At 42.5% G+C, this 24,487-nt stretch overlaps 1 long non-coding RNA gene across 1 annotated transcript in view; it reads left to right on the forward strand.

Moving 5' to 3' along the window:
* Positions 1–618: 618 nt before the first annotated feature.
* Positions 619–24,487, forward strand: part of LOC117070263 — a 41,980-nt gene continuing 18,111 nt past the window's right edge. The window contains exons 1-2 of the long non-coding RNA XR_004431847.1: positions 619–817; positions 3,654–3,743. This is a non-coding gene — a long non-coding RNA (uncharacterized LOC117070263). The remainder of the gene's footprint in view (positions 818–3,653; positions 3,744–24,487) is intronic.

The raw sequence follows: 24,487 nt of genomic DNA on the forward strand, positions 1-24,487 counted from the left end.
TTCCTTGAAGTTCTTCTTTGCACAGATCCTGAGACTTGATATTTGTTGAATGAACAATATCAGTGCAATTTGAGTAAGTTGAAAGCGGACCTGAAGTTGAACCGGACCCATTTGCCTTAATCTATTTTCTAGGTTATTTAAAAACTTATGACATCAACTCTTCTTACAAATGTTGGTATTGTGGAATGCTATGTTGGAAATACTAATCAAATCGATCTCTCTTGTTTCATGGAAGACCAGTATAAATTCTCTGTTCCCTAATGAAAACAAACCCCCCAAACAAAAACACCAAACACTTGAGCTCTCATCGGGTACGTCAAACTATTTCAGGGGCTAGGCACGGCATTTCCTCTAACCCAGGGTGAATCCCTTTAGGGCATTCAAAGGACTGTAGCACAGCATTTACTTTTTTCCACATATTCCTTCAAATTTCTGTTTTCTATATTACCAGCTACTATCCACAGAGAGGCATAAATCCCCTGGAGGAGTCGTATGTGACCCCACGTGATTAACTTTGCATCTGTTTTGCAGCTGTTCACTCTGCAGTTTTATTTTGCTCTTTGGAAAACTCAGAGCAGTGCTTCTCAAATGTTAATGTGCATATGCCAAATCACGTGGGCATCTTGTTAAAATGCAGAGTTTTGAGTTGAGGGTCTGGGGAGGGCTGAGATTGTGCAGTTCTAAGGAGATGCCAGGTGGTGCCAATTCTGCTGCACTGGACACCACACTTAGAGTGGCGAGGTCACTAAATAATAGGAGCGAAAGGATTGTGAGAACACCGACATCAGTGAGAAGGAGGCTGGCTGCAGAGACCATGGTAGGAGGAGTTTTCCTTGGTGATTCTGCTCTTCTCTCCTCGCCCTTTCACTTTCCCTTTCCTTGTAAATATCCTTTACTGTGGTCTTTCTTTGATGAAAGAGAAACTGTGTGAGCAGAGCCAAAGGCCACATTCATCTATGGGTAGCACCTAGGCTTCTTCAGGTCATCTGGGCTGGAAGAAAACAAAAAAGTTCTGCAGCCAGTGATAACTGAAACCAGTGAGACTTCTGTAGCCTGTGTGTGCGCACCCAGAAACAGATCCAAAGCCAGCGGTTTCAGTTCCCTCAACTTTATTTTACTAATGTGATAGAGAGGCAGCAAACGTCTGCAAGAAACCAGAAATCCTTCCTTTACGTGTGCTGCAATCTAAAACAGTTTATCAACCGTGGCGCCGCTGATGTCTTGGGCTGTCTAATAGTTTGCTGACGGGGAGGCCAAGTGTCCTGTGCATTGCAGGCTGTTTAACAGCATCCCTGGACTCTACCCACGAGATGCCAGCAGCACTCCCAAGCTGTGACAACCTAAAATACCTCCAGACGTTGCCAGATGTCAACTTGAGGGGCAAAATTGCCCCCTGGTTGAGAACCACTGGTGTAGGATGGGATAAGGTATAATTTGTCAGTTCTACAGAACGTCTACCTTCCCCATAGAGGAAGAAAGTTTTTTCTTCATACTCGTGGTAATTTTCAAATGTTTCTGTAATAAACATATTTTACTTTTATAGTTAGAAACAACTATTTGGAAAAAAAATAAAATGTTTTAAGAAGAGTTTCATCATTCTTATGCTAGAAATATATATTTATTTATTTATTTATATGTAAATATGTAAATATGTAAAATATGTTCCATCCACCTGAGCCTCCCAAAGCGTTAGGATTACAGGTATGAGCCACTACGCCTGGCCCTTAGTGAACTGGTTCTCAGTGAGACACCACCAAGTGAAATTTCCAGATAAGTGAAGCTAAGGCATATGGGTTTGTATTCTGTGCCTCTTCTAACTAATTCGTTCTGGCTTCTAGAGAAAGAGATTGAGGTTGTCCATATGCAGCAGGAAAGAACACTGTCTACCATGGGTTTAGGTGTGGTTGGAGGTGCCATTATGCTTGCTATGGATTCACCTTTTTAAAAACTGAATTGCCATCTTTCCTTGCACCCCAACATTTGGTTTGCTCTCAATAAGGCAGTAGCTGTGGTCTAACGGAAAGCATGTTGGCCTCAGGGTCTGAAGATTTGAGTTGGAATCTCAGCTACACCACTTACTATGACCTTGAATGAGTGGGTCATTGACTCTCCCCTCCTGAGCTTGGACTACGAGCTATTCATTCCCAGCTCATAAGGTGTGTGTGAGGATTAGAGGAGATGACAGATGAAAGCATCTACTTAGTACCCGGCTTATGGGGAGTGCTCAATCATTTATGTGCATTGATACAACCCTTATTTATTTATCATCCAATAAGTAGGTAACACAAATTTTGGGGCAGGGAATATGATCCCGTACTGAATACTGAGAAAATTTCTGAAGATGAAAATAGGGCTCTATACGGGCTTGTTCAGGAGAAAGGAAGCATCCTTTCCTTTGGGCCAAACATCCTCTCGAAGTGAAGGTATATTTAGAAGCCTTCAAACTGGCTTCCTGCACTAAGGGAAGAAATATTTGCATTTGTAGAGATGACTCATTAGGGAAGCTCTAACAAGTTCTCAGAGTGTGATTCCTTGACCTGCAGCATCAGGATCACGTGAGAACTTGTCAGGAGTGAAATGACAAGGCCAGCCCCTAAAACTCAATCGATTTGTAGGTAAAATACTCAGGTCCTCGCTCGTAGGCTTGGTTCTTACAAACTTCAGATGCTTTTAATCCATAGCAGAGAAGAAACAGCATATAAGAAGTGAAGTGGAGCTATTAGAAGGTGGACCAATAAAGGCAGAGATAAGATGGCAATTGATGGAGAAAATTCAAATATTAAGTCCAGCCTTAAGCTCTTTAAATGTAGAGTAAACAGCAACATACTTCCTCAATAGCCTATGGTCATTACTTAATATTCTAAAAGGAGTATCTGTAGTGCTGGCCTAGAATCATCAAGAAAAACTTAAACCATGTTTTTGTGTTCGGTTTAAAGTGGTAGGATGGTATAGATTTCAGAAAGTTTATTTTTTTTATTTTTTTTTATTTAGACAGAGATTTGCTTTTCTTGCTCAGGTTGGAGTGCAATGGCGCAATCTCGGCTCACTGCAACTTCCGCCTCCTGGGTTTAAGTGATTCTCTTGTCTCAGCCTCCCGAGTAGCTGAGATTACAGGTGTGTGCCACCATGCCCAGCTAATTTTTGTATTTTTAGTAGAGATGGGGTTTCACCATGTGGGTCAGGCTGGTCTCAAACTCCTGACCTCAGGGGATCTACCTGCCTCAGCCTCCCAAAGTGCTGGGATTACAGGCGTGAGCCACGGTGCTTGGCCAGAAGACTTTTTTTAAAATAAAAAAATATACTTCAAATAACATTTGAGTACGTTAAGGAGTTAGCTTTACTTATTTGGGAATTTTACTTTGTGGCATGCTTCCTTCCCCCAAGAAACTGATCAATGAGGCATCACTGTAACTTGTTGAGGTCAAGAACCATTCCCCATGCTTTTACCCACTCCTGTTTGACCACACTGTGAGAACTCAATAGATATGTGTTGGCTGATTAAGCTTCCCTCTAGGCATGGGGATAAAAATGGGGTAAACTCAATTGTTTTGCAGTTGTCATGCTGTTGCCACCATGCCCGATTATTGCTTTTATCTTCAAAGCCCAATGTTCCCTGCTGATTTCTGTATGTTTGCTACTTTTCTTCTTTGCAGAAAATGAAATCTATGCATGGAGTGCAACCTTGCTGAGAACATTGGTTTCCTTTCTATATTGTCTCTCCATGGCCTGCTCATTCCCTTCAGGTACTAATCATAATTATAGCTCTTCAAGATTCAGTGAATTTCATCATTCCTTGTTACCAGTTATGAAAATCACTGATTGTTTCAAGGATTGGTTATTTGTTGAGATGACTTATTAGGGAAACCCTAATGAATTCTCAGAGCATGGTCCCTGGACCAGCAGCATTAGAATCACCTGGGAGCTTGTCAGAAATGCAAATTTTCAGGTCCCACTCAGACCTGCTGAATTAGAAACACAAGGAATGGGGCCCGGAAATCTTGGTTAACAAGCCTGCCAGGTGATTCTGATGCCTGGTCAGGTTTGAGGTTGGCTGTTCTGGAGTACCGTCCTTCATCTCACCCCTTTACTGTACCACAGGAAGTAGGGTGGGGATAGGGGAGACAAGTTGTCCTCAGTTCAGAATATTTGGAAAATAAACCAACAGAGATAACTAAGCTTAGTAGAAACAACACAGGCTGAGACAAACCTCGGCTTAAATTCTGGCTCTGCCTACATGTCTTTGAGCATAGCATTAATACACCCTAAATGTCATTAACCATTTTGTGACTCAGTGTCCTTAATACTTTGCAGAACTAAATGTTAGGTCTCTTGCCCTTATGTTGTTTAGGCACTAGAAGTGTTTCCACTTGGAAAAATGTGTCTTCCTATGAAAACCACATTTAGTGCCCAAAACCAAATGTATCTGAAATACTAACTTGGCATTATACTTTAGGTATATTATGAGTTAAAAACACACTTAACAGGCTTTTGTATGCTAGCTTGGGAACTTTATTATCCATTTATTTAATCATTTAGCCATGCCTTTTAAAAAGCACAGTACAATTTGCCTATGGGGAAATATATTCTGAGTTCCAAAAATGTAATTTACGTATAACTTCTGTTCATTGGATGTCTCTATGCATCCTTTGTATCTTTAATGTAATCCAGATAGTCAAACTCAAGGAGCAGGGATTTGGAAGCTCCACACAATTAGTATCTTTCCTCAAAACTAGTAAATAGTCTCTGTAACTAAGTAAAACTCAAAAGTTGTGACTTGTTTTCAGTACTGATTATGCTCAACTGAAAGGAAATAATAAGACATTAGGGCAAACCTGGGCTGACTGAAGCATAGAAGAAAATGGAAACACAGAGTCTGGGCACCTGTTTGGCCATGAAGCCACGTCCATTGTCTGCAGGGTAAGTTCTCACTGAGCCTCCTAGCACCTTAGCCACCACATCATAAGGTGACCTCACTGCTGTAATTCAAGGGCAAGAGCTCTAGACTTTTGAAATGAACCACTCATATTTTTTTTTATTTTTATTTTTTATTATTATTATACTTTAAGTTCTAGGGTACATGTGCATAACGTGCAGGTTTGTTACATATGTATACTTGTGCCATGATGGTGTGCTGCACCCATCAACTCATCAGCACCCATCAATTTGTCATTTATATCAGGTATAACTCCCAATGCAATCCCTCCCCCCTCCGCCCTCCCCATGATAGGCCCTGGTGTGTGATGTTCCCCTTCCCGAGTCCAGGTGATCTCATTGTTCAGTTCCCACCTATGAGTGAGAACATGTGGTGTTGGTTTTCTGTTCTTGTGATAGTTTGCTAAGAATGATGGTTTCCAGCTGCATCCATGTCCCTACAAAGGATGCAAACTCATCCTTTTTTATGGCTGCATAGTATTCCATGGTGTATATGTGCCACATTTTCTTAATCCAGTCTGTCACAGATGGACATTTGGGTTGATTCGAAGTCTTTGCTATTGTGAATAGTGCTGCAATAAACATACGTGTGCATGTGTCTTTATAGCAGCATGATTTATAATCCTTGGGTATATACCCAGTAGTGGAATGGCTGGGTCATATGGTACATCTAGTTCTAGATCCTTGAGGAATCGCCATACTGTTTTCCATAATGGTTGAACTAGTTACAATCCCACCAACAGTGTAAAAGCGTTCCTATTTCTCCACATCCTCTCCAACACCTGTTGTCCTGACTTTTTAATGATTGCCATTCTAACTGGTGTGAGATGGTATCTCATTGTGGTTTTGATTTGCATTTCTCTGATGGCGAGTGATGATGAGCATTTTTTCATGTGTCTGTTGGCTGTATGAATGTCTTCTTTTGAGAAATATCTGTTCATATCCTTTGCCCACTTTTTGATGGGGTGTTTGTTTTTTTCTTGTAAATTTGTTTGAGTTCTTTGTAGGTTCTGGATATCAGCCTTTGTCAGATGAGTAGATTGCAAACATTTTCTCCCATTCTGTAGGTTGCCTGTTCACTCTGATGGTAGTTTCTTTTGCTGTGCAGAAGCTCTTTAGTTTAATTAGGTCCCATTGTCAATTTTGGCTTTTGCTGCCGTTGCTTTTGGTGTTTTAGACACGAAGTCCTGCCCATGCCTATGTCCTGAATGGTACTACCTAGGTTTTCTTCTAGGGTTTTTATGGTATTAGGTCTAACATTTAAGTCTCTAATCCATCTTGAATTAATCTTCGTATAAGGAGTAAGGAAAGGATCCAGTTTCAGCTTTCTACTTATGGCTAGCCAATTTTCCCAGCACCATTTATTAAATAGGGAATCCTTTCCCTATTTCTTGTTTCTCTCAGGTTTGTCAAAGATCAGATGGCTGTAGATGTGTGGTATTATTTCTGAGGACTCTGTTCTGTTCCATTGGTCTATATCTCTGTTTTGGTACCAGTACCATGCTGTTTTGGTTACTGTAGCCTTGTAGTATAGTTTGAAGTCAGGTAGCGTGATGCCTCCAGCTTTTTCTTTTGACTTAGGATTGTCTTGGCAATGCGGGCTCTTTTTTGGTTCCATATGAACTTTAAAGCAGTTTTTTCCAATTCTGTGAAGAATTCGTTGGTAGCTTGATGGGGATGGCATTGAATCTATAAATAACCTTGGGCAGTATGGCCATTTTCACGATATTGATTCTTCCTATCCATGAGCATGGTATGTTCTTCCATTTGTTAGTGTCCTCTTTGATTTCACTGAGCAGTGGTTTGTAGTTCTCCTTGAAGAGGTCCTTTACATCCCTTGTAAGTTGGATTCCTAGGTATTTTATTCTCTTTGAAGCAATTGTGAATGGAAGTTCATTCCTGATTTGGCTCTCTGTTTGTCTGTTACTGGTGTATAAGAATGCTTGTGATTTTTGCACATTAATTTTCTATCCTGAGACTTTGCTGAAGTTGCTTATCAGCTTAAGGAGATTTTGGGCTGAGACAATGGGGTTTTCTAAATATACAATCATGTCATCTGCAAACAGGGACAATTTGACTTCTTTTTCCTAACTGAATACACTTTATTTCTTTCTCTTGCCTGATTGCCCTAGCCAGAACTTCCAACACTATGTTGAATAGGAGTGGTGAGAGAGGGCATCCCTCTTGTGCCAGATTTCAAAGGGAATTTTTCCAGTTTTTGCCCATTCAGTATGATATTGGCTGTGGGTTTGTCATAAATAGCTCTTATTATTTTGAGGTACATTCCATCAATAGCGAATTTATTGAGCGTTTTTAGCATAAAGGGCTGTTGAATTTTGCCAAAAGCCTTTTCTGCATCTATTGAGATAATCATGTGGTTCTTGTCTTTGGTTCTGTTTATATGCTGGATTACGTTTATTGATTTGCGAATGTTGAACCAGCCTTGCATCCCAGGGATGAAGCCCACTTGATCATGGTGGACAAGCTTTTTGATGTACTGCTGAATCCGGTTTGCCAGTATTTTATTGAGGATTTTTGCATCGATGTTCATCAGGGATATTGGTCTAAAATTCTCTTTTTTTGTTGTGTCTCTGCCAGGCTTTGGTATCAGGATGATGTTGGCCTCATAAAATGAGTTAGGGAGGATTCCCTCTTTTTCTATTGATTGGAATAGTTTCAGAAGGAATGGTACCAGCTCCTCCTTGTACCTCTGGTGGAATTCAGCTGTGAATCCATCTGGTCCTGGACTTTTTTTCGTTGGTAGGCTATTAATTATTGCCTCAATTTCAGAGCCTGCTATTGGTCTATTTAGGGGTTCAACTTCTTCCTGGTTTAGTCTTGGGAGAGTGTAAGTGTCCAGGAAATTATCCATTTCTTCTAAATTTTCTAGTTGATTTGCATAGAGGTGTTTATAGTATTCTCTGATGTAGTTTGTATTTCTGTGGGGTCGGTGGGATATCCCCTTTATCATTTTTTATTGCGTCTATTTGATTCTTCTCTCTTTTCTTCTTTATTAGTCTGCTAGCGGTCTGTCAATTTTGTTGTTATCAAAAAACCAATCCTGGATCCATTGATTTTTTGGAGGTTTTTTGTGTCTCTATCTCCTTCAGTTCTGCTCTGATCTTAGTTATTTCTTGCCTTCTGCTAGCTTTTGAATGGGTTTGCTCTTGCCTCTCTAGTTCTTTTAATTGTGATGTTAGAGTGTCAATTTTAGATCTTTCCTGCTTTCTCTTGTGGGCATTTAGTGCTATAAATTTCCCTCTACACACTGCTTTAAATGTGTCCCAGAGATTCTGGTAAGTTGCATCTTTGTTCTCATTGGTTTCAAAGAACACCTTTATTTCTACCTTCATTTCGTTATGTACCCAGTAGTCATTCAGGAGCAGGTTGTTCAGTTTCCATGTAGTTGAGCGGTTTTGATTGAGTTTCTTAGTCCTGAGTTCTAGTTTGATTGCACTGTGGTCTGAGAGATAGTTTGTTATAATTTCTGTTCTTTTACATTTGCTGAGGAGTGCTTTGCTTCCAATTATGTGGTCAATTTTGGAATAAGTGCGATGTGGTGCTGAGAAGAATCTATATTCTGTTGATTTGGGGTGGAGAGTTCTATAGATGTCTATTAGGTCCTCTTGGTGCAGAGATGAGTTCAATTCCTGGATATCCTTGTTAACTTTCTGTCTCGTTGATCTGTCTAATGTTGACAGTGGAGTGTTGAAGTCTCCCATTATTATTGTATGGGGTCTAAGTCTCTTTGTAAGTCTCTAAGGACTTGCTTTATGAATCTGGGTGCTCCTGTATTGGGGCATATATATTTAGGAGACTTAGCTCTTCCTGTTGAATTGATCCCTTTACCATTATGTAATGGCCTTCTTTGTCTCTTTTGATCTTTGATGGTTTAAAGTCTGTTTTATCAGAGACTAGGATTGCAACCCCTGCTTTTTTTTGTTCTCCATTTGCTTGGTAGATCTTCCTCCATCCCTTTATTTTGAGCCTATGTATGTCTCTGCATGTGAGATGGGTCTCCTGAATACAGCAGACTGATGGGTCTTGACTCTTTATCCAGTTTGCCAGTCTGTGTCTTTTAATTGGAGCATTTAGTCCATTTACATTTAAGGTTAACATTGTTATGTGTGAACTTGATCCTGCCATTATGATATTAACTGGTTATTTTGCTCGTTAGTTGATGCAGTTTCTTCTAGCCTCAATGGTCTTTACATTTTGGCATGTTTTTGCAATGGCTGGTACCGGTTGTTCCTTTCCATGTTTAGGGCTTCCTTCAGGGTCTCTTGTAAGGCAGGCCTGGTGGTGACAAAATCTCTAAGCATTTGCTTATCTGTAAAGGATTTTATTTCTCCTTCACTTATGAAACTTAGTTTGGCTGGATGTGAAATTCTGGGTTGAAAATTCTTTTCTTTAAGAATGTTGAATATTGGCCCCCACTCTCTTCTGGCTTGTAGAGTTTCTGCCGAGAGATCTGCTGTTAGTCTGATGGGCTTCCCTTTGTGGGTAACCCGACCTTTCTCTCTGGCTGCCCTTAAGATTTTTTCCTTCATTTCAACTTTGGTGAATCTGGCAATTATGTGTCTTGGAGCTGCTCTTCTGGAGGAGTATCTTTGTGGCGTTCTCTGTATTTCCTGAATTTGAATGTTGGCCTGCTCTATTAGGTTGGGGAAGTTCTCCTGGATGATATCCTGAAGAGTGTTTTCCAACTTGGTTCCATTTTCCCCCTCACTTTCAGGCACCCCAATCAGACGTAGATTTGGTCTTTTTACATAATCCCATACTTCTTGCAGGCTTTGTTCATTTCTTTTTCTTCTTTTTTCTTTTGGTTTCTCTTCTCGCTTTGTTTCATTCATTTGATCCTCAATCGCTGATACTCTTTCTTCCAGTTGATCGAGTCGGTTACTGAAGCTTGTGCATTTGTCACGTATTTCTTGTGTCATGGTTTTCATCTCTGTCATTTCGTTTATGACCTTCTCTGCATTAATTATTCTAGCTGTCAATTCTTCCACTCTTTTTTCAAGATTTTTAGTTTCTTTGCGCTGGGTACGTAATTCCTCCTTTAGCTCTGAGAAGTTTGATGGACTGAAGCCTTCTTCTCTCATCTCGTCAAAGTCATTCTCTGACCAGCTTCGATCTGTTGCTGGCGATGAGCTGCGCTCCTTTGCAGGGGGAGATGCGCTCTTATTTTTTGAATTTCCAGCTTTTCTGCCCTGCTTTTTCCCCATCTTTGTGGTTTTATTTGCCTCTGGTCTTTGATGATGGTGACGTACTGATGGGGTTTTGGTATAGGTGTCCTTCCTGTTTGATAGTTTTCCTTCTAACAGTCAGGACCCTCAGCTGCAGGTCTGTTGGAGATTGCTCGAAGTCCACGCCAGACCCTGTTTGCCTGGGTATCAGCAGCAGAGGTTGCGGAAGATAGAATATTGCTGAACAGCTTGTGTACCTGTCTGATTCTTACTTTGGAAGCTTCCTCTCAGGGGTGTACTCCACCCTGTGAGGTGTGGGGTGTCAGACTGCCCCTAGTGGGGGATGTCTCCCAGTTAGGCTACTCAGGGGTCAGGGACCCACTTGAGCAGGCAGTCTGTCCCTTCTCAGATCTCAACCTCCGTGTGGGGAGATCCACTGCTCTCTTCAAATCTGTCAGACAGAGTCGTTTGCGTCTGCACAGGTTTCTGCTGCTTTTTTTGTTGTTGTTGTTTAGCTGTGCCCTGTCCCCAGAGGTGGAGTCTACAGAGACAGGCAGGTTTCCTTGAGCTGCTGTGAGCTCCACCCAGTTCGAGCTTCCCAGCGGCTTTGCTTACCTACTTAAGCCTCAGCAATGGCGGGCGCCCCTCCCCCAGCCTTGCTGCTGCCTTGCGGTTAGATCGCAGACTGCTGTGCTAGCAATGAGGGAGGCTCCGTGGCTGTGGGACCTTCCCGGCCAGATGTGGGATATAATCTCCTGGTGTGCCCGTTTGCTTAAAGCGCAGTATTGGGGTGGGAGTTACCCGATTTTCCAGGTGTTGTGTGTCTCAGTTCCCCTGGCTAGGAAAAGGGATTCCCTTCCCCCTTGCACTTCCCAGGTGAGGCGATGCCTCGCCCTGCTTCAGCTCTCACTGGTTGGGCTGCAGCAGCTGACCAGCACCGATTGTCCGGCACTCCCGAGTGAGATGACCCCAGTACCTCAGTTGAAAATGCAGAAATCACCGGTCTTCTGTGTCGCTCGCGCTGGGAGTTGGAGACTGGAGCTGTTCCTATTCGGCCATCTTGCTGCGCCCCTCAATGCCTCTCATATTTTTTTTCTAAGAGGAAATGCACAAATTGTGAGAAGAAAACTCAGCTTTTGTTCTAGATCTGTAAATTTTCTCCTCTTTAAAATTGGCCTGGCCGGGCGCGGTGGCTCAAGCCTGTAATCCCAGCACTTTGGGAGGCCGAGACGGGCGGATCACGAGGTCAGGAGATCGAGACCATCCTGGCTAATATGGTGAAACCCCGTCTCTACTAAAAAAAACAAAAAACTAGCCGGGCGACGAGGCGGGCGCCTGTAGTCCCAGCTACTCGGGAGGCTGAGACAGGAGAATGGCGTGAACCCGGGAGGTGGAGCTTGCAGTGAGCTGAGAGCCGGCCACTGCACTCCAGCCTGGGCGGCAGAGCAAGACTCCGTCTCAAAAAAAAAAATAATAAAATAAAATAAAATAAAATTGGCCTGAGCCAGGCGTGGTCCCAGCTAGTCGGGAGGGACCTGTAGTCCCAGCTAGTCAGGAGGCTGAGGCAGGAGGATGGCTTGAGCCCAGGAGTTTCAGGCTGAAGTGAGCTATGATCACACTGCTGCACTCCAGCCTGGGTGACAGAGCAAGATGTTGTCTCTAACAACAACAACAACAAAATTGGTCTGTGAAAATTTAAATAAAGACTGCTAATTTGTGTGAAGCAGTGTGGTATAGTAGGTAGTGCGTGCCTGAGGGGCAGAGGATCTGAGTAACCCTGGCCTTATTTCTTGCATATAATCTGATTTTCTTTTTTTTTCTTTTTTGAGATGGAGTCTCGCTCTGTTGACCAAGCTGGAGTGCAATAATGTGACCTCCACCTCCTCGGTTCAAGCAATTCTCCTGCCCCAGCCTCCAGACTAATTGGGACTACAGGTGTATGCCACCATGCCTGGCTAACTTTTTTTTTTTTTTTTTTTTTTTGAGACGGAGTCTCTCTCTGTCCCCCAGGTTGGAGTGCAATGGCACAATCTTGGCTCACTGCAAGCTCCGCCTCCCGGGTTCATGCCATTCTCCTGCCTCAGTCTCCTAAGCAACTGGGACTACAGGTGCCCACCACCACGCCCGGCTAATTTTTTGTATTTTTAGTAGAGACAGGGTTTCACCGTGTTAGCCAGGATGGTCTTGAACTCCTGACCTCAGGTGACCCACCCCCCCCGCCTCGGCCTCCCAAAGTGCTGGGATTACAGATGTGAGCTACTGCGCCTGGCATGATCTGATCTTTGAAAGTTATGCAACCTCTTTCAGCCTAAGTTTTCACATCTGTAAAGGGGTAATAATAGTACTAATGATACTCAACCTTCCTAATTCTCAGGGCTATTGTTGTAAGGAACAAATAAGATGATGTATATGAACATCTTAACCAGTGTATGCGGACATGGAATATTGATCTAGGAAAAAAAACTAGAAAGTCATCAAGTGGAGCTTTTTTGACCACAGGGGGCTCTTCTGATAGCAGAATGAACAGGAAGCAACCACAGATGGAATGGACTTGCATAATGAGAGAGATTTTTTCCAGCCAACATTTAACCCTTTTCCTGCTTACAGCCAATGACTCTCAATAGCTGGAGAAGGTGTTCACGTATGTTTCTCACAGGTGGTTTTAGGGGAGTTTCTGCAGAGGGCATTTGTGTGGAACTTTTCAACAGTTAGTGGGAATAAATTAGGGCAGTAGAAATACAGTTGAAGAATCTGAACTTGAAAAACTGTAAACGGCAAAGCTATACAAAAGTGAACCTGGTGAAACAGTAAAATTATGTTTGTCCTGTCACTCATGACTGCCCTTGCCCATCCAGAGGTCTGAAGGTTTAGTCTCTGAAGGGATCAAACAGAGAAGCCTCTGGATGGGATACTTGAGACTTATTTGTGGGTGTGAGCACGATACCAGTGAATGCCATGCCGAAAACAGGGATTGAATGGCTATATGCACACTCAATTCAGAATGAAGGCTGGGTGTGGTGGCTCATGCCTGTAATCCCAGCACTTTGGGAGGGCAGCTCTCTTGAGGCCAGGAGTTGGAAACCAGCCTGGCCAACATGCCAAAACTCTGTCTCTACTAAAAATACAAAACTTAGTTGGGTGTGGTGGGACATACCTGTAATCACAGCTACTTGGGAGGTTGAGACATGAAAATCATTTGAACCTGGTGGGTGGAGGTTGCATTGAGCTGAGATTGCACCACTGCACTCCATTCTGGGTGACAGACGGAGACTCTGTCTAAAAAAAAAAAAAAAATCCAGAATGAAGGGACTCATTGTCTTGTTCCTCCAACAAGAACATTGGTACCAAGGACATTACCTCTAGGCAGGAGGATAGAAGGCTTTTCTTTAAGAAATTGACAAGATCAAGAAAAAAATGCCTGAATATACTGACATCAGTGTTTTACCCCAACAGGTACAATCTATACAATCCTAGAATGAAGTTCAAAGTCAACAAAGCTCATCATGTGCTCAGAGTTTCAAATCAGGCTTTCTTCTCTACTGGTTAGTATAAGTAGATGGCCAAGACATACTAGTTATCTGAGAAAGTCTCTAACATGATAGGTTGGAATGAAACAAGCAAAAAACTCACAACAGCTTAGAGAATACACAGGCAAGACAGGGAGAAAATAAAGTAATAGAAAATAACCTATTATTAAAACCCTCAGAAGGAAAGGAAAGGATACTCCATCTATGGAAAAAAAAAATCAAGATGCTATCTATAAAAAGAAATATTTGGAGGACAAAAATGTGCTTCTGGAAATTAAAAACATGATACTATAAACTAGAAACTCAGTAGAAGAAAAGGAAATCTCCTGGAAAGTAGAATAAAAAATATGGAAATAGAAACTAAGCTAAAAGCATAAGAAAGTTAAAGGATCAGGAGATCTAATATCTGAATAATGTGAGTTTCCAGAGTCAAAGAACAGAGAACACAAAGGGGAGGAAATCATCAAAGAAATAGTTCAAGAAAATTTCTCTGCATTAAAAGACACGAGTTGTCAGATTGGAAGGGTCTGTTGAATTTACAACAAAATGAGTAAAGACAGATTTACAACAATGCCCATGTTGTGAAGTTTCAGAACACTGGGAACAAATTAGTTTCTACAACCTTCCAAAGGAAAAAAAAAATCTTTTTTTTTGTATTTATCATACAAAGGATTGGTAACAAAAGTGGCTTTGAACTTTTGAGTCACAACCTTGAAGACAAGAAAATAAGAGCAGTGCCTTCAAAATTCTGAAGGAAAATTATTTCCATTCTAGATTTCTATACATAAACTATCACTTCAATTTGAGAGGTGAAAAACTACATTTTCAGGTGTGTAAAATCTGTAAAACTGGGTCTTATGCAACCTTTCTTAAGAGGAATTAGGAGATCTAGTTAGAAGAGAGTCCCCTGGAGGATGAGAAGATCCCAGAATGAGAGCTGTGCCAGTGGTGCAGATTAGAGGAGTTGACTAGAGAGACAGACTGAGTGCTATCATCAACAATTCCTCTGCTAACATTTATTCTTTTTTCAACTTTAGGAAAGCATGCCTGGGTTTCATACTAGCTTCTAATCTTGTCTTGACCACATATTGATGAAATTCCTACATCACTGCTCCTTAGACCTTCTAAGGTCATTTATTTCACCCCACAGATTTTTTCTGTTTTCATTGACTCCTGAAGGCTAGTTGGCAAGGACTGAGGTCAGTTTACGGCAGGTTTAGAAGACGAAAATACTCAATTCAGAGTATAGTCCATCCATTCAGAATGCTAGATGTCCTTTGCCTGGCCCACAGGACAGTCCTGTCTGATGGCCCAGTTGTGGCAAGCCCTATGTTACTGAGGACTCACTGGTATGCCTGACCCTATGACTTCACCAGAAGGGGCTCTCATAAACATTCAGGGCAGCTGGAGACAAAGTATGACCTGGAGACATCTTCAGCTTTGCTTTTCTTGGAAGCCTTCATCTAAAAGTTGTAATATTATCTGGGTTTTTGTTGTTGTTGTTGTTGTTGTTTGTTTGTTTGTTTGTTTAGACGGAGTCTCTCTCTGTCTCCCAGGCTGGAGTGCAGTGGAGGGATCTCGGCTCACTGCAACCTCCACCTCCTGGGTTCACGGCATTCTCCTACCTCAGCCTCCCGAGTAGCTGGGATTACAGGCGTCCGCCACCATGCCCGGCTATTTTTCTTTTTTTGTATTTTTAGTAGAGACGGGGTTTCAACGTGTTAGCCAGGGTGGTCTCCATCTCCTGACCTCCTCATCCGCTCACCTGGGTCTTCCAAATTGTTGGGATTACTGGCATGAGCCACTGCGCCCGGCTGATATTATCTGTTCTTTACAGGGCTAGGGTTGTGCTGACTACTGAGTTTTTCAAAATGAAACAATTATTTCTTAGGGATGCATACATTTGTGCTACAACTTAATAAAATGCAAAGGAATGCTTAACATTAAAGTCAGAACAGTGGTTAACTCTCTGGGTAGTGAGGGAGAACAGGGTGCAATTAGGGAAGGGCAGGGAGTGGACTTTAAAATGACTTGTAATGTATTAATATTTCTCAGCCTAGGTGGTGGGTACATCGTTGTGTAATTCTTACTATTTTGAAAGTGTAGGTTGGGCCTGGTGGCTCACGCCTGTAATCCCAGCACTTTGGGAGGCCAGGGCAGGCAGATCGCTTGAGCTCAGGTGTTTGAGACCAGCCTGAGCAACATAGAGAAATCCCATCTCTACAAAAAATGCAAAAATTAGCTGGGTGTGGTGGCATGTACCTGTAGTCCCAGCTACTTGGGAGGCTGAGGTGGGAGGGTCGCTTGAGCCCAGGAAGTTGAGGCTGCAGGTGAGCCAAGGTTACATCACTGCACTGCAGCCTGGGCAACTAAGTGAGACCCTGTCTCAAATAAAAGTGTACACATACATTTTATACATTCTTCTCTATTATCTCTATTGTAATACAATTTTTAAAAATTATTTTTAATTTTTATGGATACATAATAGTTGCATGTATTTATGGGGATACATGTGATATTTTGATACAAGCATGTAATGTGTAATGATCAAATCAGGGTAACTGGAATATCCATCACTTCGAACATTTATCATTTCTTTGTGTTAGGAACATTCCAATTCTACTCTTTCATTGATTTTGAATTATGAAATAATTATTGTTAACTATTGTTTCCCTATTGTGATGTCAAATACTAGATCTCAATTTTTTTTACCTAACTGTATTTTTTACCCATTGACCAACTCCTCTTTGTCCCTGACCCCACTACCCTTCCCAGCCTCTGGTAACCATCCTTCTACTCTCTATCTCCAAGAGTTCAATTTTTTTCTGCTCCCCTCTATGAGTGATAACATGTGATATTTGTCTTTTTGTGCCTGGTTTATCTCACTTAACATAATGTCCTCCAGTTCCATCCATGTTGTTGCAAATGACAGGATCTCATTCTTTTTTCATGGCCAAATAATATTCCATTGTGTATATGTATCACATTTTTAAATCCATTCATTTGTTGGTGAACATTTAGGTTGATTCTCTACCTTGGCTGTGAATAGTGCTGCCATAAACACGAGTGCAGATAAGAGTGCATGAGAGAGTGGATATCTCTTCAATATATTGATTTCCTTTCTTTTGGGTATGTATCCAACAGTGGGATTGCTGGATCATATGGTAATTCTATTTTTAGATTTTTTGTGAACTTTCATGCTGCTCTCCACCTCGTCTGTACTAATTTGTATTCTTACCACCAGTGTATGAGGGTTCCCCTTTCTCCACATCCTTGCCAACTTTCATTACTGTCTGTCTTTTGGGTAAGAGCTATATTAACTGGGGCGAGATGATATCTCATTGTGGTTTTGATATGCATTTCTGTTATGAATAATGAGATTGAGGATTTTTTCATGTAACTGTTGGTCATTTATATGTCTTTTTTTTTTTGAGACAGAGTCTTGCTCTGTTGCCCAGGCTGGAGTGCAGTGGCACGATCTCGGCTCACTGCAACCTCCGCCTCCCAGGTTCAGGCAATTCTCCTGCCTCAGCCTCCTGAGTAGCTGGGATTATAGGCGCGTGCCACCACACCTAGCTAATTTTGGTATTTTTAGTAGAGACGGGGATTTTGCCATATTGGCCAGGCTGGTCTTGAGCCCCTGACCTCAAGCAATCTGCCTGCCCCAACCTGCTAAAGTGCTGGGATTACAGGCATGAGCCACTGTGCCTGGCCTCATTTTGTATGTCTTCTTTTGAGAGATGTCTATTCAGATCTTTAGCCCATTTTTAAATTGGATTTTTCTTTTTTTGCTATAGAGTTGTTTGAGCTCCTTATATATTGTGGTTATTAATCCCTTGTCAGATGGGCAGTTTGCAGATATTTTCTCCCCTCTGTGAGTTGTCTCTTCACTTTGTTGATTGTTTCTTTTGCTGTGCAGAAACTTTTTAGCTTGAGATGTTCCCAGCTGTCTACTTTTGCTTTGGTTGCCTGTGCTTTTAAGGTCTTACTCAGGAAACATTTGCCCAGAGCAATGTCCTGGAACATTTCCCCAGTGTTTTCTTTTAGTAGTTTTATGGCTTCAGGTCTTAGATGTAAGTCTTTAATCCATTTTGATTTTTTTTTTTTTTTGAGACTGAGTTTTGCTCTTATTGCCCAGGCTGGAATGCAATGGCATCATCTTGGCTCACTGCAACCTCTGCCTCCTGGGTTCAAGCGATTCTCTTGCCTCAGCCTCCCGTGTAGCTAGGATTACAGGCATGTGCCACCACGCCAGGCTAGTTTTGTATTTTTAGTAGAGACGGGGTTTCTCCATGTTGCTCAGGCTGGTCTCAAACTCCCGACCTCAGGTGATCCTCCTGCCTCGGCCTCCCAAAGTACTGGGATTACAAGCGTGAGCCACCACAATCGGCAGATTTGATTTTTATATATGGTGAGAGATAGGGGTCTAGTTTCATTCTTCTGCATATGGATATCTGGTCATAATAGAGTTTTGAAATACAAATGGACCCAAAGTTATGTAGCAGATGGGGGATTCCTAGAGTGGATGCTTGAGTTATGTTGAGCCCCAAACTCCAAGGCTTAAGGTAGAATTATTCTGGTTCTGATAGGGGGGAGGAAACGCCCAATTCCTCAGTATTAAATTCTCCTAGGAAGCTGTTTTCTGACTTGCAGTGACCTGTTCTGCAAGGATCGAGTCATGGGAAGCATCAAGAAAGATGTGGTTAGTTCTTTTCCAACTGCTGGACTGCTGGAATGTTCTCTGCCTTGATTCAGATGTTACTGGGGTGGGAGGGAAGCCCCTAATTATAGTCAGTTACTGACTCATATCCATACTTTGCTCATGGTTATTTCCTCTGAGAAGAAAATATGTGGAATTTTGCCTAATGGGTGTGCATGTGTGTGTTGTTTATTATCTCTCCACGACGTCTTTACATGACCTTTAGCTGTAGGGTTGGGCCTTCCTAGGAGCTCTTAAGTCAGCCCCAGCTGTGCACACTGCTGCTGGATTGCTTTCACAGACACACCCAGAATGTGGGTGTGGCTTTGAAGTACGCAGCTCTCTGGGGTGTCATTTCACACTACCTGCTGTGGTCAGTAGTAACTGAACAGGATCTGGAACCACACCTGCTCCTAGGAACTAGTCAGGACTCCCTAGCTTACAAGAAGCAGAAGCCCAGTGCACAGATTTAAATGCAGAAAAGACATAATGGCATGCTTAACTGCACAAGTGTTGGAGGAGATTCAGGTACAGCTGGATCCAGGCCCCCATAGGATCATTGGAAGCTATTTTTATCTGCTTTCTTCTGTATTGGCTTCTTTTCAGGTGTACTCTCCCCCATCTGGTGGCCTGGGGCAGTTACAGTCTTGTATTAATATTTCACTTGCTTATTAACTCCAGTAGTTTTTATATACTGAGTTCTTTTTGAATTCTCTGTCTCTCAATAATTCCAACAAAGGTTTGGAGACTTTTAATGGTCCAGCTAGGGCTACGTAACCATCTCTGAAGCAATCGCATTGGCTAGGGCAATAGAGTGGTCTCACCAAGAGGACACACATGCCCACCCCATTTCTGAGGGAGGGGCTTAGATCCACATGACACAGATTGAGAAAAGAAAGGTAGCTTTTGTTATAACAACTATTTGTACATACAAACTTCTCTGGAGTGAATTTTAGATAACTCATTTTTGAATACAGTGATGTTTGAAATGATAGATTATAAATCTAGCTTGTGAACATCGTCTTCCTCCCTAGCCATATTTTATGAATTTCCACACTTAATGAAAACATGCTTTAAAAACATAGACGTTTTCAATTCAAATGAGTAAGAAAGTTTCTGTGCTGGGCGTGGTGGCTCATGCCTGTAATCCCAGAACTTTGGGAGGCTGAGGTGGGCAGACCACTTGAGGTCAGGAGTTTGCGCCCCCTGCACCCCCAGCACGGACAACACGGTGAAACCTTGTCTCTACTAAAAATACAAAAATTAGCTGGCCATGGTGGTGGGAGCCTGTAATTCCAGCTACCTGGAAGACTGAGGCAGAAGAATCACTTGAACCTGGGAGGCAGAGGTTGCACTTAGCTGAGATCCTGCCACTACACTCCAGTCTGGGCAACAGAGCAAGACTCTGTCTCAAAAATATATATATATAAATATATATATATATATATATTTATATTTTTTTTAATAAAGCAATTGGGCAGCGACAGAGCTCTTTTTTTTTTTTTTTTTTTTGAGATGGAGTCTTGCCCTGTCACCCAGGCTGGAGTGCAGTGGCGTGATCTCAACTCACTGCAAGCTCTGCCTCCCGGGTTCACGACATTATCCTGCCTCAGCCTCCCCAGTAACTGGGACTACAGGCGCCCACCACCACGCCCTTCTAATTTTTTATTTGTATTTTTAGTAGAGGCGGGGTTTCCCTGTATTAGTCAGGACGGTCTCGATCTCCTGACCTCGTGATCAGCCTGCCTGGGCCTCCCAAAGTGCTGGAATTACAGGTGTGAGCCACCGCACCCGGCTGCAGCAGAGCTCTTATGTCTTTCTATTGAATGGAAGAAAAACTCAACAGAAGAAATCTACTGCTTCTGACAGATCTTAGGGTATAATTTATTCAGACTTGGGGCCTTGAATTCAATTTGATTCATTGAAAGCTCAGGACACATTTTGGTTTGGTTTAAAGGCTTGCCCATTTAGTTTTCTTACTGAAGGGATTTCTAACACAGTACTGGAAAAAGAAAGTGTTTCTAGATTGAAGGAGTTTGCTGCAAATGTTCTCTCTTATTAAAGAAATACTCGCATTTCTGACTTCATATTTTTCCTTCTCTGAGGAGACTTGTGTTCTCTTCATTGCACATGGGTAAGGTGCATTTTGGAGATGCATTGCTTGATTTTAACTTCTGGCTCTGTTTCTCTGACTGTGACTTCGTCAGAAAGCTAGTCACTCAGTGCCTTTCTATGCTTCCATTCCCTCATCCGTAAAAACCTACATAGGATAACCTACAGAAACTACTTAGGATGGTGCCTGGCACATAGTAAGCCCTTTATGCGTGTTTGCTGCCATTATTGTTATTTCATGAGCTCTCAAAGCACACAACCACAGGCCTGTTTTACTTCTGGTTGAGATGAAGCTTGGAGGGCAGAGGGCAGACGCCTGAAGCTAAGCAGCTTATTAAAAGTAGAATAGAAATAGATGAGAGGAAACCAAAGTGCTTTTCTCTTTAGATACTTATCAAAGCATGCTTCGCTGCAGACTATGGGCTTGGATATGGCCAGAGATCAAAGGCCCTCTTATGTGCAGTGACATTTCTGAGCACAGGGCTGAGTTATAAAACCCTTGAATGGAAGGTTTTGGCACTTGGAACACGGCTTGGGCTAGAAGGGCAGGGTTTTTATAGAGGCAATTCATGGAACTGCTTATGCTGGTGAAGAACCCAGACTGTTATGACTCACTTGCCTCTTTATTGCTTTGGACCAAGAACTGTTGTTTCCTTTTAAGTCCCTCTGTAGGAGCTGAGTTACAGACTAGGGCCAAGATAACTCTTTCAGGAAGACAGAGTGACTTCAGTGAGTGTGAACGGGAATACTGCCTTGTTGGGCTCTGGGTCAAGTGTCCTGGACAAGCAGAATAAGGATTTTATTTTACCAGGGTAGAATTGCTTTTGGAAACTGGCAGCATCCTTAAAATCTTAAACTTCAGATAAGCTTTCCTTTTGTCTGTCTGCCATTTTCATTCTCTGAAAGCCCAAGCTAAAATTGATGGTGTGACAAATAGAGGACAGAAGAATGACTTTGGAAAGTAGAAATTAATGTGTCTGGGCTGCTACATACAGAAGTAGGGATAGCAGAAGGGGTCATTTGGAGTCCAGTTTGCCTGAGGTCCTGCTAGGTCTCCTGGGAAAAACTGAAAGGGACTTTTGGCCTGATGGTGAGGCCTCGTGCGGTAGGCAGACTTCTAAGATATATCGCAGTGCTCTCCAACTCCTGGTCCTTACCTCTTCAGGTAAGCTCCTCCCCTTGTGTTCAGGCCAGACCTATTGACCTTTGGATACTCTTTGTGAGTTTGGAACTTATTGTGAAGTAGCACGTCATCCAGAATTCAAGGAGACAGAGGTTCTTGGTTCCTGGGGGATTCCAGGTAATGTTATGGTCTCCAATACAGTGTATGGCAGTTATTCCAAGACATTTGAGAAAGGATGCTAAAGCCAAGAGCACCAGGATTTCTTTGGGACTCCTAATTGAAGCTGAAGTCACTGGTTGGGAGAAAATCTCCTCCTTGGTGAACAGCAGCAGGAAGTGTGAAGTGTGGGGAAAGACAGAGGCAAATCCAAGTCTTTATTTATTTATAATTCTGGTTTCAGAATGGGGCTACCACATGGTCAGGAGGAGGAGACTCACAGAGAAAGATGAAAGTTGCAGAGGGGTGCTGTGGAAATAGCACATGCTGAAGGAGTCTTCTAAGCAGCCCAGAGGCGATGACATACCAGTGCCAGCAGAGGAGGAGAACTATGCTTCGGTATAACAAAAACTTCAATGAATCATGCTCAATGTGGAAAAGTTGAATAGACATGGCTAAGGATAAAAGAAAAAAACATACACATAATCTCACTACCCAGAGAGAGGCAATGTTGATATATTTCTCTTCTTCAATGAATATTTATATATTGTTGATATTTTACTGTCTGTGCAATTTTGCTTTAATTAAACTTTTAAATTATGAAATAATTCAAACATACCAAAACAATATGTCACCAAGTGTGGCAGTTTGGACTAAGATAGGTGGCAATAGAATGAGTTCCCCTTCATTCCAGGCAATAACATTGGCTTAGACGAGAAAGACATTTATTTTTCTCTCACCTAAACTACGTCTGTAGATGGTCAATCCAGAGCTGGTTTGGCAGTTCTGCATCATCATCACTGGGGATATAACTTCCAACTCTCTGGTGTGCCATTCCTGGGATGCCTTTGTGTTTGCAAGATGGTTGCTGGAACTCCAGAAATCTCACCCACATCCTATCCTACCCCATAGGAAATCCTCTTTCTTGCTAAAGAAACTCCCAAGAACATTTATGCCACACTTTCATTTATATCTTGTTGGCTAAAATGTCGTAACATGGCACATCTAATTGCATGATAGGTGGGAAATGAAGTTTTAATTCAAGATGATGTGACCAGCTAAAAAATTATTTGCCAGGCCATGGAACCATCAATGAGATTTAACATATGATATCACTTCGCTCATTTGGATCTCTTCAAAAAAATTTTTAATTAAGAAATGAAGAGGGCCGGGCGCGGTGGCTCAAGCCTGTAATCCCAGCACTTTGGGAGGCCGAGACGGGCGAATCACGAGGTCAGGAGATCGAGACCATCCTGGCTAATACGGTGAAACCCCGTCTCTACTAAAAATACAAAAACTAGCCGGGCGAGGTGGCGGGCGCCTGTAGTCCCAGCTACTTGGGAGGCTGAGGCAGGAGAATGGCGGAAACCCAGGAGGCGGAGCTTGCAGTGAGCTGAGATCTGGCCACTGCACTCCAGTCCGGGCGACAGAGCGAGACTCCGCCTCAAAAAAAAAAAAAAAAAAAAAAAAAGAAATGAAGAGTTAGGCCAGATGTGGTGGCTCATGCCTGTAATCCCAGAACTTTGGGAGGCTGAAAGGGGTAGATCGCTTGAGCCCAGGAGTTTGATACCAGCCTGGGCAACATAACAAAACCCCATCTCTACTAAAAATGCAAGAAATTAGCCAGGTGTGGTGGCATGCATCTGTAATCCCAACTACTTGGGAAGCTAAGATGGGTTATTAGTGAGGCAGGGAGGATGAATCAATCTGGTCAGAAACTGAGAAGGGGATTTTGTTGCTATAGTTACCTTCAGTGTAACTAGTGAACCAGTGGCTTTAAATTCCTCTGGTGTGACCTTGTGCTTGGTGTGGGGGCTGGATGGGAGGATCTCCTGGACCCAGAGAGTTTGAGGTTTCAGTGAGCTGTGATAGCGCCACTGTACTCTAGCCTGGGTGACAGTGAAACCCTATCTCAAAATTAAAAAAAAAGAAATGAAGAGTTAAAGATATAGATAGACTCTACTTTCACCAAGGATATAGAAAGCTAAAAAAGTATTACTCCCACATAACAAGAAAAAGCCAGATAAACGACAACATTATAACTTTTCTTAAACCCATCTGAGAATTGAGTTTGGAGGGTGACTAAGCAGCCTGAAATCCAAGCAAAGACCGGCTCCTCTGAGAAGAGAGAAGATCCACACATTGGCTCCCCTTTGGGCAGAGCATGGGTGGTAGAAACATCGGGTGCCATATTAGTAGGTAAGAAGAAGTCAAATAAAATTTTTAATGATTTGGTAAAAGCTGAGTATGGGCTATGGTGACAGTATAGAAACCTTGGGATCCCAGACACCAGGGAAGTTCACATTTATTGGTAGTTTCTTCTCCATGGACTTCTGTTGAGTGCTCACAAGAAAGATTGAGTCAAGGAGGGAGAACAGAAAGTTCTCTAGTTGGTTAAGACCTGAAGGATGGAGGAAGTTGGTCCCTGCCACAGGAGACTTCTCCCCTATAGAACCAAAGCCATGAGCTATTGAAGGAGAAGCAGCCAACTGAGAGGTAGCACCACAGTGAGGACCCAGGGAGCTGGGGGAAGGGTCAAAGACAACATTCTTTTTATGCCAGGGAAAGGGGTAGGAAAACATTCTAAGTATGAATGCTATATCAATACAACCAGCAGCCTCCTACTGGTAGGGAAAGTGCAGGAAGCTATGTCTTGCACAAGACCTAAAGCAAAAAGCAGAATTTGGCTTACAGTGGGGAAGAAAGGCAGGATCAGTAAGAAAGTCACACCTCTGAGACCCAGGCACAAACA

The sequence above is a fragment of the Trachypithecus francoisi genome, unplaced genomic scaffold (assembly GCF_009764315.1).
Source record: "Trachypithecus francoisi isolate TF-2019V2 unplaced genomic scaffold, Tfra_2.0 Lachesis_group3, whole genome shotgun sequence".
Taxonomy (NCBI): Eukaryota; Metazoa; Chordata; class Mammalia; order Primates; family Cercopithecidae; genus Trachypithecus; species Trachypithecus francoisi.